Source organism: Rattus rattus, chromosome 17 (genome assembly GCF_011064425.1).
Source record: "Rattus rattus isolate New Zealand chromosome 17, Rrattus_CSIRO_v1, whole genome shotgun sequence".
Lineage (NCBI taxonomy): Eukaryota > Metazoa > Chordata > Mammalia > Rodentia > Muridae > Rattus > Rattus rattus.
The window spans coordinates 11105132-11122573 of NC_046170.1; the positions used below are offsets into that span (position 1 = coordinate 11105132).

General features: G+C 38.0%; 1 protein-coding gene across 1 annotated transcript in view; it reads right to left on the reverse strand.

Annotated features, from left to right (window-relative positions):
* The window catches only part of Cdh11 (cadherin 11), a 154691-nt gene that overhangs the window by 110643 nt on the left and 26606 nt on the right, over positions 1 to 17442 (reverse strand). The gene's annotated exons all lie outside the window — the stretch shown is intronic.

The window sequence follows — 17442 nt, forward strand, 5'->3', positions numbered from 1 at the left end:
ATCCATTTACCCCAAAATATCCAATAAAGGGAAGGAAGCACTTCTTACCATACACTTCCATACATATACTGCCCCTCTCCTGGAATCCTACTTCCTCTAGCACATAACTGAATATAACACACAGTCAATTAGATCTATGAAGATCTGAACTGGCTTCCTAAAAATAGAAAAATTCCTGTGATTGCTAATGAGTCCCCACACCCCATTTTGTAGTGACCATCACCATCCTGGATGGCTGGCCAGGAGAGAGAGAGAGAGAGAGAGAGAGAGAGAGAGAGAGAGAGAGAGAGAGAGAGAGAGAACTAAAAGGACTGGCAGTGGACCTTCTGTTACTCTTCACAATTCAGAAGGACAGCATTAGTCAACATTTTTCTTTTCAAAAAAGAACATAGAAACCGAAGGAGGGTTAGAGGAACCCACATGTGACAGTGGCTTTTTGAGTGACCCTGTACTAAATCTCTTTCCACCCGCCTTGTGGCATGAGGGGGCTCTCCTCATCAAACCCTACTTATAAGGCCATCTGTGTCCCTGCCCATGTAATCAAGTCCTCAGCATCCACTCAAGTATTGTTGCAAACAGTCCTCTTCTTGATGCTTTTGCTCAAGGCTGTGGGCCACTGCAAAGACCCCTTCTTTCATTAGGGATTTCTCTGTCTAAACAGGATTTATGGTGATCCCTTGGCAGGGATCCGTGAATCACTGGCTTTCACAGGACAGCCAAAAGAGTGTTTCAGGAGAATCTACCTCTGACAGGCTATACAACTCTGAAGATTTATCTCCTTGGATGAATCAGGCATTGCCTGATGCTTCCAGGAGGCTGCAGCACCCTGCATGGGCAAATAAACCCACAAGACAGTGTCAGGGCCAACAGCACATATTGCAGACCCTAGGGAGTTGACCACCTTTTCTGAACAACCACCTATTAGATAGAAATCATGGTTTTCTATTAGGTGTATCATGCATGCTAAATGGAATACAGCAAATCTTGATTTGGGGGTTGTGGTTTGATACAGCAGACTGGCTATTTTTGACAAAGGGTGCAAGGTCTGAAATAGCAACATCGACAGACAAGAATTGCCTTGACAGGGGAGCAGAAGCTATAAATGTTTGGCTGCAGGCTGTAACAGATCCCTACACCTCTATGTCCCAAGAGTTTGCCTTCCAAGTATTAATAAACCCCTTCAAAGTGTAGTACTTGCATTTCAGTAGGAGAAGCACAATTTCTCCCTCTCTTTCAGAACACTTGCTAAACCCTGGTTTCATTTATACAAATTCCAGACAAGGTTCTCCTCTTACAAACTCTTTTTTGAGTTTCTTTATCTCCACTTAAAAAGCATGACTTCCTTTGATTTTTCTTTTCCGTTTCTCAAGGACACTGATAAACCAGAAAGAAAGTTTTCCCTCACTAGCTCTCTGAAAGACAGCTCCAGTTAGTATAACCTCACAATCCAGTCTGGGAAAATGGAGGCTAGAGAAATAAATACCTCCCAACACACAGCTCATTCTAGGGGACATAAAATGTCTAATCCTATAAATACATGGAAAAAGAGGTCTGGTCTGAGGAGTCCTGGGAACCCAAGATAGACATCAAAAGCCATGTAGGATGTGTCTGGCAGTAAATAGAGCTGAGATTTGCCAGTGCACATGTCTTATATACACTTTCCATTGCATCGAGCTATTTTAAGGAAGTAGGGAAGAAATCCTGTTGGTTTTCATCCTTCTACAAATACTTCAAGCAAAGGTCAGAAAATAGTAAAGACACCAGCACATCTAAGCTCTGCCTCCACCATTCCAACATATGAACAACTGACAATCACTTGATCTCCCTAAATGTCAGCTTTCTTATCTGAGGGAAAAAATGGTATGGGTACCTCTCTAGATGATTACACATGGATAAAATGAGATAATCGAACAGAAAGCAGGACTTGTAGAAACTCATAACATGTGTAGCTTCCTTCCTTAATGGCAGAAAAAGGAAAATACTTTATTATAAGCTACATGTGGCAGAAAAATGGAATTTTAACATAAGGTAAACCGATGGAAATAATACTGCCTCATCTAAGTACAAGAGTGATATTCTGATGAACAATACAGAGGCAACTGAGAAAAAGAAAACTAACAGGTGTGATATATCACCCACAGGATAGCCTAACATGTTGGTTATAGTCAAGAAAATGAAAATTTGAATTATGAGATTTTGTGAAAAGAGCCCTATATGAGATTTACATCCAGCACTTTATATTTAAAGAAAGAAGTCCTTTGAATAAAATATTGCTGTTACACATCTAGCAGACTCAAAAACAAGAAATTTCACAATTATTTGAGGGAATCTGTTAACACATTGTTGAGTGTATTGCCCTGTTCATCTACAAGGCACTGCAGTGTCTTCCTTGCCTTTCCTCTTAATGATGAACCCTGCCATCCTCTTGGTCAGCCACTGACATATCTGTATGTTATCTGGGTGGCTAACACCCACTCACATGTGGAAATAAAGATGAGTAGCTTCCATATTGGAAGCAGAAGATAGGCCCTGGGTTGTTCCTTTTCCTTGGGCTACAATCCCCTTCTCTAGCACCCTCTCCCCAACACCCCATGGTCCTCATTAACTTAGAAACACAACCGTAGCATTATGCCTTCATTCTGCTGGAGATTTCTATATTCTGACAATAAAGAAATATCCAATAATTACACTCCCTGATGCTGAGGGTAAAATATAAAGAATTATGTGATTATGTTTTTTTTTCACAAGGCTACAGATTTATTATCATGTTTCTCATTCCATGTAGAGTAAAATAATCTACAAATACTAGTACATAATGATGTGTAAACTGACTGAGTTCAGGGCCTATCACATTCCATTTGAGGTATGATGTGCATGTTCTTAGTGGCACCAAGCATATTTCCCATACAAGGGATGACAACATCAAAGAAGAGACTTGGTGAATTACCATTCTACTGTAGAATAGAGTCCTTTGCTTTAAAATATACTGCAACCCTTTCCTCCAATCTATGATACTGCATTTTATACAGGACTTTCCAGAAATGTTACAAATTCCAACTCACTCTATAAAGAATCATCACCTTGTCAATCAACTTCACAGTAAAATTCATGAGACAGGGGGAACATAAAGATCCCTGATAGAGGCTCCTGGAACCAGCAGCCTGGACTGATCCTGGATCCTCAGTACACAAGAAAGAAAGAAAGAAAGAAAGAAACAGGATGGGAAGCAGAGTTTATGTTTCCAAGAGAACTTGCAGCAGAGGCGAAACTATGTTCCAGGACTACTGGCTGCTAATGTTCAACAAGGTAGAGTCCAGCTGCTTTTGTCTGCAAGCATAACAGGGTCAAAATGTACTTCAGTTTGCATGAGAGGGGGCATGATCCCCACATAATATGCATGTGTTGATTCCAACATTAAGGCTGAATAGCTTGAGTCCGAGATGAAAATTAGACAAGTCAACTCATGAATTTTGACAAAACCTTTTACTGGATGAGAGGCTGCAAAATTCACTCAGGAAACAATTAGTAATTAGCTGCATACCAAGTGCCAGGATACAAAAAAATGCAGTAATAGATATTTATCTGCATGATATTTGGGAGTGAAGTGTGATTCTTGACACATTGCAGGTACAAGGGAATACATTTCAGGGCTTAGTTGTTCAGACAGTCCCTTCAGCACAGCCATCTTATCAAAGAAAGGTTTCCAGAGCAGAGAAAAGCTCATGTGCATGAAAAAATAGTACTTTAAGCTTCTTACTTTTTAGAACACAATTTGCTTTGGATTTTTCTGAATAGAAAAATTATTGACTTTGATGTTTGCTCTTCTCTCTCTCTCTTTCTCTCTCTCTCTCTCTCTCTCTCTCTCGGTGTGTGTGTGTGTGTGTGTGTGTGTGTGTGTGTGTGTGTGTGTGTGTGTGTGTGTGTGTGTGGTGTGGTGGTGTGTTTTGCCTTGAGCATACTGGACAAGCATGAGAGCACTGAATGACCTACACTTCAGCACCTTATTAAAATGTTTTTTAAAAGACGATATTAGCTTATTTTATGTACAGTGTTCCTTTGATTTTTAACAGTAAAGTTTATCATTTGCTTTGCCTGTATACTTCAGCACATACGTACCTGCATGAGAATATGCCTGAATATGCGTTCCTTAACCCACAGTTCATAGTAAGTCCTCAAAGACATTTTGGTTGCATTTTCCCCCTTAAACTCCTTAGCTTGTTTAGAAAATAAAGCTTATTTCACAGCCTAGTGCTTCTTTGACTTGCTTGACTTGCTTGAGACATAGGCCCTGCAAAGTCTGTGTCACAGTCACAGCCTATAAACTGCCTTCCTTGAGTTTATGTTGATGCCATTTGCAAAACCTAATATCTGGAAGGCATAGAAACTACCATCTTCCTCGTCTATTGGAAAATCATGTATGAATTCTTAACACCTACCCATTTCATTTCCCTATTTCTGTTTCCTTGTGAGGAATTAATAGATTGAGTTCCCAAAAACCTATCTTTCTTTGGTTTACAACTCTCATCACACATGGTGTTATTTGTGTCAACAGAACTTTTGGGTTATGTTTATCCATATTGTTCTTATTACACATTCAGGCATTGTCAGCATCAAAATTTTAGAAAGTAAAATGAATACATGAGTAAACAAACATTTCGCTCCACTGCTTTTCCTTTGCTATTTTTTTAACACAATTAAGATTTTTTAACTCTTTCTACTGTATCTGACTGAATACATGGCTGGGCATTTCCATGCACCAGGATTCAACAATCTTCAGGAACCCTGCTTCTAATGGTTGTATAATTGCCTGCCAGGATGAACAACAAGCTGCAAAACCATTCAACTCTCTACTATTGGGCTACAGATAGTTTTTCGTTTGCTATTATAAGTAACAATGCAGCGAATGCTTTGTATATTAATCTTTGTCTTCACTTCTGCTCATCCTTTTAAAACAGATGCTAAGAAGAGAAAATGCCGGGCCAATAGAGGTAGCATTTGAAAACTCTGCATACATACTGAAGAATATCTCCCAGAAATGATATTTTAATTATTGTACCTCCAGCAGTATAATGAAATGTATTTTATAATCACTTTCTTTTCAAAGTAATAGAAACAGAAGAAGAAAAATAAAATGGGGAGGTGGGAGGAAGGAAAGACAAAAGAATAAATGAACAAAAGGAAGGAAGGAAGGAAGGAAGGAAGAAGGAAGAAGGAAGAAAGAAAAGAGAAGTCCTCAGTTCAATTTCAAGGGAGTGGGGAGCACATGAGGAGTGGAAGGAAAAGCATAGGAAGTTTTGGGGAGAAAAGGGAAAGAAGGAAGTAATTTAATTATATTCTACTTTTAAATGAATGCAGTTCATCGCATGAAACAAAAGAGGATAAATAATACTGTTTGACTACTCATTCTTTGATTAGTATCATGACAGGATATTGTATATATGTTTATGTAAAATATCTCTAGTATTTTAATATTTCTCTTTAATAGTTAGCTATATGTTTCATAAATTGGTATAAAAGGCTAATGTTAGGCCCAAGACAAGGCAGTCAGTGCAAGAGCAACCAAATACTGACCTACAAAGAGTAAATACGTGGTATTGGGACACCCATGTCTATGTCATAGTGCTCATCCAAATGTTAACTTACTTTAGCTACCTGTGGAACAGTATGGACAGGTGTCCATAGCAAAGCTTCAAACAACACGGAGAATGCAAGAGGATTATTATACTTTTTTTGTCTTGGTCAAACAATAAAGACATCATGTCACTCAAAAGCGTTTCCTCTGGTTATATTCTAAAATAAAGCTTTCAAATAGAGTACCACATATTGATGTGTACTGAAATCAATCTGTGCTGTAAATGTAGGAGTAATTTGAGATACCAGCAGAGAATACCTTCAAGAAAACACCATGCAGAGGCTGAGTGAGTATGGATAACTGGTCTACCTCTCCATTTCATGTCAATCAAGGTTCATCTTACATACACTCTAACCCTCACACCTGGGTAAAATCCTACCCAGAGGCTATAGTCAGGCTATCTCCAAACCAGGAATGAACCACAGAGCTCCTTTACTACCCACATCTTTTTTAGATATTCAGTTTCAGGTTTGTAATATGTTAAAATTTTGCCTATAGCAATGTGAAATCTGACCAAATATGGAGCTCAACTCAGGTCATTCCTCCCTAGGTGCTAAACAGGAAGCTGGAAGATCTGGGTATACCAGTAAGCCACATAACACAGGAGTAGGAGCAGGTTATTAGAATAAGTACCATAGAATATCTGATCACAGTTGGGGAGTAAGGAGATCAAACCTCAAGCTAATTGCAGAAGACATTTCCCTTAAATATATTAAACCTAGAAATCAACTATCTTCATCTTTGCCATGTGAACATACTTTTCTCAGGTTTGGAGGGAAAAACCAACTCATCCATGGAACGGGGACAAGTATATCTGTCATGCTCTGCTGCCCTCTACCCAATTGAATCTGCCATTCCTACACTCATCAGGATTAACATGCCATTTACCATCGTCAGCAACATAATGTACATCCATCACCTTCCCTTACACGAGAAAGATATCAATGTATCTCTCATTGTTCCTTGTATCCATACTACCTAAATTGGAAGTCTCAGTGCAGTCTCTTGGAAACAGCATAGACTCTGTAATAAAACAAATTTGGACCCAAAAATAAACTCTGAAAAATAGGTTCTGGGTAATTCAAATGAGATATACCAGTGTTCTGTGTCTTCTTTGTGAGTGCTTTCTGAGTTGCTCTTAGGCTTGAAAAACCCTTATCTTTCTATTCAAACCAGCCTTATTGTTAAATCTTAGTAGTCAGACCACTTGTCCTGGGAAAAATACTCTGATGAGTGAGTGTCAAGGGGGGATAAAATTGCAAAGACATCTTCCATAAGATCTCCTTACAAAGGCTCTAGGTGCAGGCATATCTGATGGCTATATGATAACAGGATGATTACCAATACTATGTGCTGTTGCAACAAAGTCCCCATAATCACATACAAAATATACTTATCAGTGAATAAATAAGTGGAAATAATTTAAGAATGAGTACTGTGATCCAGTTTTCAGAAAGAAGACAAAAGGGACATCCTCAACAACTGTTCTTACGTTGAACCAATTTTTGTTCCTCAGGAGATATTTTGCAGTGGCTAGGAATGCTTTTTATTGTCACAGTCAAGAAGAAAGCAGTACTGGAGTCAAATGGATAGAGACTAGAGAGGTTTGTAATTATTTTACAATGTACAACAGTGTAGTCCTACATCCCTTACTCAAATTGCTGATGTTGAATGTGAGAAACCTTGGTTGTTTGATAAATAATAGTACTTTTTTTTGCAATAATAAAGGTTAACAGGGGCATTTGCAGATTAAACCTACTTGAAAAGATCTACTTGGATATGAAAGAATGTGAAATCTGAACCAAACATCTGGAAAAGCATTCAGAGATAATGGAGGAGTGGCCACTGCATAAGTAAAGAGAGAAAACACCCTTGTGCAGATAGAAGGGACCAGAGAGGTGGTCCAGATTGTCTGGCCTGGTAATATTGGCTTGAGGATGTTTGTTTGGTAGTACATCATTCAGCTAAAGAACTATCTCAGGTACTTTTCATATTCTCTATCTAACAAAAAGATGGTTATAAGAGGGACTCTTCGTTACTAACTTTGCACACCTGGAAGGAGGTCTCTTAATGGAAGAATCACCTCCATTAGACTAGCCTTTGTGTGTGCATGTAGGAAATTTCTGGATTGCTAAATAACGTGGGATGAGTCAGCCCACTGTGCGTGGTATCATCCCCAGGCGTGCAGCTCTGGGATATATAGATAGGTTGTTAAGTATGAGCTAACAAAGATTCCCTGTATCAGCAATTCTACATGATCTGCACTTCAACTCCAGCCTCCAGGAACCTGCCTGGAGCTTTGGTCTTGGCTTCTCTAAATGACAGTCTTTAACCTGTTTGCTTCTTAAGTGGCTTTTGGCCATGGTGTTTATCACTGCAACAGAAGAAGCTTAAAACTATGACATTTTAAAAAGTTATAGTTAAAATTCTACAAAACAAAAAGCTTTCTCCTCTCACTGTGGTTAAAAAAATTAATATGTAGATGCACAATTGTAAATTCATCTTTAATGATTCATAAACCTCATCCCTGAAGTCAGAGATCTAGAGGAATTTCCATTTCACCATTAAAACTCAGTTTATCTCCTCTGTAAATAAACTAAGTGGCCTTATCTCTGCACAGGACTGTTGGGGGTTAAACCCTCTCCTCTTCCACAAAAGTGCCTATTCTGACATTCTCTCTTTCACTTAGTTCTTGAAATTCATCATCTTTTAGACACCACATGCACTCCCCATTTGGGATGAGAAAAGCCAGCATGAAAATACGGCAGTGCATATCTATGGTTACATGTCTTACAACATTCTTTTATGCTTTGCTGATTACTGGGTCCTTAAAAGCATTTTCCATTTGTTCTCTTGTTTAATGTTCAAAATTGCCATTTGAAAGGAAGGTGCCATCATGACTCCTTTTCAGGTATAAAAAGTAAGGCTCCTGGATATTCTCTAGCTTCCCTAAAAGCTCCGAAGCTGGTAAATGTCAAAACCAAGATTCACCTCAATTAGCTTTAACTTAGAAACCTGTCATCTAATTTAAGGCCCAACTGGTCTTGTCATGTTATTTTGATGCTGCTTTTAGGAGAACAAGCCATTACCTTCTGAATGGAGTCATTATCTGTTTTAAAGGCAGAATTTGCTTGTGACATTGATTCAAAAATTTTCTACAAGGGTATAAAGTCAGGGAGATTCCCTAACAGGAATTGTGGGATAGAAGAAGTTATTGTCTCATCTTTGGCACACATTGATGAGGTAGACAACTTAATAAATGCAGGTTTGCCACTAGCTCTGAAGGCTGCAAAAGTATACTTTAGACCAGTGGTTCCAAAACATCAAAAATCTCCAGTTACCTGGATGGATTTTCTTTGCATGTTGGTAAAGATTGCAGCCAGTACTTCCATATACCAGGCAAGTTCTATACCACTGAGTAGCACTCCTTCTCCTTGAAGTAGCTTAGCTTTCAATAATGACAGCAATGTTTCATGACTCCCCCCGCAAAAAAAAATCAAAAGATGATTGCCAAAATCCCAGGGGATATAGACACTGTTGGTCCAGGAAGCACATTGTCAAACAACTCAATCTAGCTCAATTTCTACTGGTGCTGTGAAATTACAATGCAAATACACCTTTGTACTGTGGCCTGTATATGAGGTATCGACAAAGGCTCATGTGTAAAAGGTGTGTGGTCCTCAGTAGTGCATCTAGTTGGAGAAAAGCAATGGGTTCATAAGGTGTCTATATTGAACAATAGAATAATTCACTGTGTGGATGAAAATAAATGTTCTACTGTGGAGTAGTAGATCTGGGGATGCAAGATGAGTGGCAATTTCTTAGGGACACCTGTCACATTGATTATATTCTTCCTCATTGTATCTCTGCTTCTTGGGTGCCATGAGATGAATGGCATTTTTCTGATGTTCCTGACTTGCCCAACATAAGTTGAAATGTCTTTTCACCAAAAGCCCTTCCCACAGAAAATCATTTTTTCCACAGATATCTTGTTACAGAGCTGAGATGTTCTGATGAATACACTGTATGAATATTCAGGTGTCTAAAGGAAGCTATTTACCATATAATAAAAAATGAAACACCAAAGGGAAAGCTTTCTATAAATGAGAAGGACCAAGTCCACCACTTCTTAAGTTAGGAACCTCCATAATCACCCAAAATCATGATAGCAAAGTAGTTTCTCAAAGACCATTCCCAGGCACTAAAGGTCTAAGTTACTGTTCTAAAAACTTTCTTTGAAACATGGTCCATAAATATGGTTGAATCAAATGGCTTTCAGGCCCCTCTTATAAAACACGACACAGACAACAATAGGCTTACAGACCTCACTCTAAAAGCTTCAGTGTAGACTTGAGGTTGAGTGCCCAATAATATTATACACTTTTTGTCTACTGTAGAGAGTGAAAATGAAGAAATAGACTAAAATTTTTCATAGAAAATCTAAATCAAATATTCTGCTTCCGGGCCTTCAGAGTGAATTTTAAATCAGAAAAAAATGATAGCATTTGAGATGAAAGCAAAGCTAGACCCACGCACTCTGTAATCTTTTGATTTAGGAAAGGTTTCAGAGTTAGGTGTGAATGGTAAATGTCCCAGAAGATGGGTACTGGATAATCAGAACTATTAAATTTTGCACTTCACAGAGGTATTGCTTCTTTTAGCAATGATGGAGCCCAAGCAATGTCAACTTTTTTTAAATTTTATTTTCCTTGGATATGGTATTTTATGTATTTACATTTTAAATGTTATCACCTTTCTCCCCTCTCCCATACCCCCTCCTCCTTCACCTGCTTCTATGAGTATGCTATCACTCCCACTCACCCACTCCTACCTCAACACCCTGGCATTCCCCTACATTGGGGAAAGGACCAACGTTTCCCAGGACCAAGGGCTTTTCCTCTTATTGATGCTGGACAGTGGATCCTCTGCTACACATGCGGCTGGACAATGTCAACATCTTAAAAACATTCCTTTTCTTTCTGAATTCAGGGAATTCAGTTTTATTCTTCTGCTTTCCCTTAGGAATAATGAAGTGTCAGCAGCCTGGAGGATATGCAAGTCACATTGTATAAGAAGCGGTTGCTGCAGTTTACAGGAATAGGTAATTGAGTTAACAGGTGAAGGCATGAGACAGCAAATGATAGTTTCTGACTCTAGTTGCCCAACTTTTGCTCCTTTAGCGAGCAAATCCTGCTCTTGTCACTTTAATGAGTGTTGCTAAAAATAATCCAATTTTAGGATCATGAATGACTAGATGTAAAGAGGGAGATGTGTGCAAATTGGTGAATTACATTAAGAGCTGTGCTTGTAAGTAATTTTGCATTGTATCATAGCTCATGCCCAATATTGTGAATAAGAATATGCAATGTCAATAAATCTTGTCAATACTACTTGATTGGGTCCTTCTGGCTAGGGAAAAAAATGGGGGATCATTTAATTGTAGTTGAATCCTTTAAAAGGGAACTTACATGTAGTCATTTCAAACATAGATGTCTGTATATGACTAATCATCATGGGACCTTTCTTAGTTTAAAATAATAATCTCTATTAAACGATATGTTGAACATGTAAGGGTTTAAAATACACTAGATTATTAAAACTATTTTAGTGAGCATATTTCTAGTGGTAGAGACTTAGCCCTTCTCCCTTGTTTCCAGGCTGATTAGATAAGTACTATACTAAATTGTGTCCATTTTCATTAAAAAAAAAATTCAGCATGCCAACCTAGAGCTCAAAACATGGAAACTATATGAATAGATTTTGTTTTGAGTTATTATTTGCCTCTGTCTCCTTTGCATGTCATCCTGCACTCCTGGAGTCACACTCTTCTATAGTAATGAAACTGCTAATAGCAATTAAAATGGAGCACTGAGGTCATTACATAAAGCTAAAAAACCTGAACTCCAAACGGCACGTTGTTACTCAAGAGGTACATTGCCATGACTTCAATGAGCATTGTTTTCCTCATGTAAAAATAATAATACTTCAAGTAGGAGATCATAAAAATTTCATTAATAGTCCAAGCTGTCTGAGACAGGTGACTTTCTTTTAAAGTAGTAAGCTACATTTAATAAATAACTAAATTCAAAGTCATGCTAAAAATAAGAGTTTGCTTGCAAAACAACAACAAAAAACCCAAAACTTCAAAAGCCAAACAAAACAAAAGTATATGTCTCCACACAGCAAATAATTTGAAGCCATCCTGTGATTGAACAATAAGAAATGCCTTTTCAATGTTCTCCCCACCAATTCCAATAGACCCGGTGAAAACACATTCTAAAAGCCATCAAAGAATGGGAAAGTGACTAATTATGCAAGAATTACTCTCGTGACTTCTCCCATTCTCCTGAGGCATGCTGTGCTTAAAAAAAATAATAAAGGATTTGTAACTGTTAGCTATCAGCACTTCATGTAACTTTTGATTCAAATAACAAATAGAATTCCAGCACTGTGTGTTCATTATGCTCCTAAATTGCCAAGGAGAGAAGCCAATTCTAATGAATTGTAACCATAGTTTCTTCTGGGTATTACATATTAGAAGTGGGTAGCACTTTAAATTATGGTACACAAAACAGCATATAATTAATTCTGAATAAAAGATAATGTATTCTTGCTAAATACGAGTTATTTTAAAAATCTCTTAATGAAGAACTAAGCATATGCTCTGTCGTACTGTGAAAATGTTTAGCATATGCCGTTACAGCCAACATCACACATTCATTATTATATTTATTTTCAATAATAATATATTATTTTAAGTGAACATAGGGGAAAAAAACTTAATCGCTAACGTTCTGAATGTGGAAAATATATGCAAATTACAGGAAACTTTTTGGCTCCCCATAAGTTGTCACTAAATAACTTTTTGATGACATGGTGCGATTGCAATTTGCAATCGAATGAGAAAAATGGAAAAGACTGTTACTTTTAAATCACAGAACATATGCACAACGAATTTTAAAATTCAGATATGGAGATAAACATTTCTATTCTGAAACCTGACATGTTCTGAGTTTTAATGGAAAGAAGCAAAGCTTCAACCTAGATCGTGTGTGTCACATGATTGACAGTGGATCCATCACTCCATTTATGACGTCGTGTTTCTGTTTGTGAAAGAAATCTATTTTGAAGGTTCTATACTTGAAATCATAGCACAGTGTACCTGTTGACTGAGCAGACCTGATTCCTTACTCTGTCATGTTCATCAATAATAATACGGGGAGATTTGGTTTGTCCAAATGCTTTTATTAGCCTTATTTTTTCACATATGTATCTTGAGGGCACTTCGTGTACCTAGAAGCCAGCCATGATACTATGCTCTTTGAGAGACTTAGCTCATTGTCACAAAGTGACTGTGAAGATTTTTTTCATTTATGACTGTCCTGTCATTACTATCCCCTACCCCTCTCAGGGATGTCTACAAAACACAAGAAAACAAGGGTTTCTGAACTCATGTATGTTTTTGATGCTTGTTTCATTTTAATTGGAGATAAAAATGGAGGCAATTCCACAAATGCCTCAAATTGAAATCTTTTGATAATCCAAGGCTCAACTTTTCCTGTGGTCTAGTGACTAAACTATCAAAATAATCTGAAACTAGAAAAGGGGGATTTCCAGTGCTTTCCAGTTACTCTGGGTTTGGGATGATTTCAATTAATTTTGCTACATGAGCACTGAAATGAAGCAATAGAAAAACGGGAAAGCTTAGAATTGTAAATAAAAATGGAAAGTAAACACACAAAAAAGTGGGCAAAACAGTGCTGTACAGTTCTGCTGCTATTTGGTCATAGTTTTGCTTTGATTTAGTTTTTGTTTTGTTTTTAATTCTCTAGTTTAGGAATTCAGTGTGAAAAGTTGAGTTGGATTGAATCAATAGCCCAATGGCATACCCTATACCTTTATGTCTCTTATTACACCTAGTGAATGAGTCACTCATTATCACAATATATGAAATTTGCCTAACTGATGGCTTCTGTTGGATATCTATATTATCTTTTCTCTCTTCACTTTCATTTTTTAGGCCACATGCGTATTTTGGACACTGTTGTTTTGTTTTGTCAAATTAATACATGCTAAAGTGATCTTGGAAGATAGAACCTTGGCAAAGAAAATACCTGCCTCAGATTGGCCTGTATACAAATCTGTATGGCATTTTCTTGATGAATGATTGATGGGAGAGGGTCCAACCCACTGTGGGAGGGGCCAGCCCTCAGGAGGAAATCTTGGGTTGTATAGGAAATCAGAATGAAGAGAAAGCCAGTATGTAGAACTCTGTTTCAATTCCTGTGTTCAGGTTCCTGCAGTGAGCTCCTAGCCTAGCTCCCCTGAATGATGGAATGATCCGAAGAAGCTCTGTTTTCCCCCAAGTTACTTTGGTCTTTACCTCAGTAATAAATAGCAAAGGTACTAGGACAGGCTCTTTGGTTTTTGTTGTTGTTGTTGTTGTTTTAAGTTGTTGACTATCACAGTCACTATCATCATTGTTGTCATCATCGTCATCATTATCATCATCGTCATCATCATTAGTGTGTGTCTGTGTCTATATGTATGCCCTGGCTCACATGTAAATATTAGAGTAAAACATTGTGACGTTAGCTCTCTTCCACCTTTACATGAATTCTGGGAATGAAACTTAGGTGGTCAGCTGGCAGAGTTGGGGTGAAAACACCTGTATCCACTAAGTCATCTAATCAGCACATTACCCACTTTTAAAATTATCTTTGAAGCTATTCATTAAGTATTAATTTCAAAATAATGTGACATGATTATAACGAAATGCCTGTACATATGTTATTATGCCACAATAATATTGGTAGATTTTATTACCCAGATGTACATTTTTAGCTATGTTGTCTATTATTTTGACAGTTTCATAATCTAACAATGTCCCACAGGCACATATCCATTCAGAAAATTTTTGTTGCATTAGAGATTTGTTTTATATATTTCATTATTTCATTCACTACTACATTAATCTTTATTAGAAGAAATCCAGCACACTGAACTCAATTCAAGGGAATAATAGATGTTCAACAAATATTCACTAATTATGTATCTAATTCTTGTCTTAAACTTTTTGTCTTAACTATAGAAACATGTCTCCAACTGAAATTGCTAAGATTTTTCGGTATTTACTTTTCTTTATTTGTGCCTTGACATATTCCACAAAGAATGTGGGGCAGAGGACTTGCTTGATGTATCAATTCTGCAACTGCGGAAAGTTTTCTGTATATAAAAAACAGCCTATTCTTTAGGTATATGTTTAACTGGTGTTGCAATGGTGCAGAGGTAGGCCAAGCCATAGCATCTCCTGACAGAAATCTTCCCAGGTTCCCTTAGCTAGAGGGAGCCATTATCTCTAGCATTTTGCTTCTATTCTTTTCCTTCGTGACAAGCGTCATGATCTAAAATAGTCCTGCCATGGCTAATCCCATGCCACTTTTCACAAAATCCAGTGGTCACACATGCTATCTGCTGTCTACCAACACACAGCATGGTCTGTGGCATCACCCCAGACATTTAGGTAAGTCTTTGAAGGTCGCAGTTTCAAAAGATGTCATTACCTTAAAATATGTGTAAGCAGATGTCCCAAGGGAGAAAAATGAGTTGCTAAGGTTTGAATAAAAATGAAATAATAATAATAATAAAACAATATAAATAAGAATTTAAAATCCCAGAATCTCAGACCAGTGGCTCTTCCCACAGCTTCCCAGCAGGGATCACTGAGCCCAGGAAGAAAGTGACCTGGGCCAACCTGAGAGGAAACTCTGTCCTCTAAGTAGCAACACCCCCTACTCTTATCAAGTATGATGTTTTGTGTTGACATGTAACTTTCACAGCAAGCTGAAAAGGATGGGGAACACATTGCTCCCTCTCATTGTTACTGAGAACACCCCAGAGCATGAACGAGCCTAGGAACATGCCAGAGACAACTGCCAAAGGTAGACCAAAAGTCAGGTGTGCATTTACTCTACTTAGAAATGTATTTTTTGCGTTCTCTTGTTACTCAGCCCAAAATAGAAGTTTTTTCTACACTCATGCACAGATTCATTAACCGTGATTCTACACTGGTTATGCTGATTCTCCTGTTTGACTTCAGAAACATTTCCTAGAGAATAGCTTTTATACTTTCCACAAAAGGGAAAGAAAATAAGTAAAATAAAAAGAACATTGTGTTCAAGGTATTTATTTTGGAATTCAATGTGCCTTTTTTTCAAAAAGTCACAAAGCATCCAATATTATTCTTGAGGAGAATCTTTTTTTGAGCAATTCAAGGGAAACTTCTGCAAATTGAAACCCACCTGGACACAGTTAACTGCTAATTATTCATGTCTGAGTCCCAGAGATTCTTAACTGCCTGAAGACCTATTCCTGTGTATGTACAAAAGGAAATGCTTTGTCTATAATTACAAGAAAAGATGGGCAACAGGGATGACGAAATTCAAGGTTGATGGGGATTTGAGATCAGCCAAATCTGCACAGAGTGTGGTTCCCCTGGGCACATCTACCTCTGCTCCTCTACCAGTGGTCACTGTCTTCTCTCTTGAGAGGGGGCCACAAGGCAGTGTGCTAAAGCAACATAAAGAGGAAGACCAAAGGGAATGACCAAGGTAAAAACAACAACCTACAGTTTCTGAGATGGGCATGGGCTGCTACAGTTGGTCTGTGTGAATTAAATAAATACATATGTAGTTTTCTGATTACTCTTGGGTTCTCACTGGTAGCACTGATTTCTTTATAAGGCTGTTTGGGAGAAGTTCCCTGGAATCAGCTGTTAAGCAATCAAGCACTCTCCTGAGGAGTAATGCAGTTTTCCTTGGCGGTAGCTCTCTTGCTACTTTTATTTCTCTGGTTGCTCTGGTTACTAGGAAATAATAATGTTCTATATCATAAATAAAGGTGTGCTTTCTAGTGGAGGTCACTCTTTCTATCTTTCAACTTCACTTTTGCTTCCTTTCCTCTCACACCGGCTTTCACGAAATGTCCATTTGCTGAAGTCTCAGCTCATTGCTGCTATTTATGAAAGCTATTTCAATTTCTTTTTAGAGCAGAGAAGACGGTAAATAAACAGAAAAGTACATAGACCTCCCTGACTGGACTTTTCACATGGCCAGCTGCTGGAAATCCAAAACCATTTCTCCTGGGAGGCCTGTGGGGATTTAGTAGAAGCCTAACAGCAATTCTTTTCTCAGGCAGACTTAGTAGAAAGTCCATCCAAGGACTGTGCACCTGCAAGATAAATTTAGAGCTAAGTGATTATGGTTTCAATTATTTAACACTTGGTGGGGTCTTTATATGCCTTCCAATGTTTATATTACTGCACATATCAGAACAAGATTTCTACATGAAGCACTTTGCACTTGAAGCTATTAGCACCTGGAAGTTGGAGGCTATGATGCTTTCTGTCTATGCACCTAGGACTCAGCACTCTGGCTATTACATATTCATACTTTGGTAGATGAATAGATATCCAATAAAGTAGCTATTCCAGACCTTTGTGTTTTTGCAACCCTATGTAACCATGTCTATATCTGTCTTGCCAATGTACTGCCTTAGCAACTCTCAGGTAAACTGTACCAAAATCTATGAAGCAGTGAAGTAAAATCCTGTTTATTTTTCCATAGCTCTTATCCTATCCTGTGTCCAGGCCTTTTTCATCCTTCCCTCTTTCTACTTTGCCTCATGGAGGCTCAGCCTGACATCAAAGTGTGGTTCAAGACAGAATTGCAAGTAGCTGGTTATATACAGAGTTGCTTCCTCTAGGCTGGGAAAATCAATCAGAGCTGAAGAGAGAAACAGTGTGATTTCCA